Source organism: Rhea americana, unplaced genomic scaffold (genome assembly GCF_003343005.1).
Source record: "Rhea americana isolate MKP2758 unplaced genomic scaffold, rheAme1 scaffold_176, whole genome shotgun sequence".
Taxonomy (NCBI): Eukaryota; Metazoa; Chordata; class Aves; order Rheiformes; family Rheidae; genus Rhea; species Rhea americana.
In genome coordinates, this window is record NW_028185883.1 from 253,085 (window position 1) to 254,304 (window position 1,220).

At 42.9% G+C, this 1,220-nt stretch overlaps 1 long non-coding RNA gene across 1 annotated transcript in view; it reads right to left on the bottom strand.

Moving 5' to 3' along the window:
- Positions 1-144, bottom strand: part of LOC146597854 (uncharacterized) — a 1,798-nt gene extending 1,654 nt beyond the window's left edge. Inside the window, exon 1 of the long non-coding RNA XR_014895383.1 lies at positions 69-144. This is a non-coding gene — a long non-coding RNA (uncharacterized LOC146597854). The remainder of the gene's footprint in view (positions 1-68) is intronic.
- Between the last annotated feature and the right edge of the window lie 1,076 nt (positions 145-1,220).

Here is a 1,220-nt window from a genome sequence, read left to right on the forward strand (position 1 = left end):
GGAAGGGCGGGCTGCTCGCGGGCGGCGGGTGGCGAAGTTTCTTCCCTTCCCCTTGGCCGTGGAGGTACCTGTTTGTATAATATGGGTGGTAACGGTTTGGCCGGGGGCCCCCTCGCCGCGCGCTCCGTGTGCGTGAGACCAGCTGCTGCAGTCTATATAAGGAATTACATTTACATTTCAGACTTCAGGGCTGGGTTTGGGGGACGTGTGTTACTTTAAGATGCGTTTCGAAGGTACATGGCGGGGGAATAAACGCTCACAACACCCACTCTGTACTTGTTTTCTGGAAAATAGAGAAGTAGTTCGGTTCTCGTAGCAACTCTTCGTAATAGGATGTAGAGCAGGAGATTTTGTAACCTTCCTTGGCAATTTTAGGTTTTATGTGGCATTTCCTGTGCAGGGTCACAGATAGGAAGGCTTTCGCCTGCGATCCGAGATGTTTTCTTACGTAGTGAACGGTCTCTTCAAATGTGTTTGAGTCGCGATTCGTGTTCCTGCTTGCTAATTCGAAGTGTTTGGGCGTAAAGTGTTTATAAATAACGGCCCTTCCAGGGACTAATGAGTTGATTTGATTGCTGGGAACTTGGGAGGGTTTCCTTATTTATTTATTTTTTTTTTTTGCCGTGTGTGTTTTATAGCAATTATTTCTATTTATGTGATCGCATTATTAATTTCGTGTTCTAGTGTAAATCACCAGCTAAATATGAATATTTGACTTTGTTGAAGGTAAGTTTGGAAAGTGCTTTTCTCTTTACCTTATTTAAAATGCTGATGATCAGAGAAAGGGGCTTTTCTTGTTGCTGACGACATGTGTGTGACATGTGAGTCTGAACCACCCAGTGTCTGTGCAGGAGCTGTAAACATGTTTACCTGAACAGGAAAGAAAATGGATTTTTCTCTTAAAGATCCAGTGATACGAATATCGTACTCTTAAAGCATATCAACAGATGACTCGAGGGAGAAATTTTCTGAAAAACCTAGCTTTTGAAATCAACGGGAAAAAGAGATTCTTGATTGCTGCAGCAAATGGCAACTTGTGCAGGTAGAAAAAAAAAAGAGATGGTGTTTAGTTTTCTCCTGCATGCATGTCAGCCCCCTCCTGTCTCCTGCTTTCATTCTCAAGGGAGGGATTTATTTACCACGCTTGCTGTCAGTGTTTTTCCTTTGTGCTTAATATTAGAAAAACGGATTTGAGACTGTTTTAGCACAAAACGTTTTGT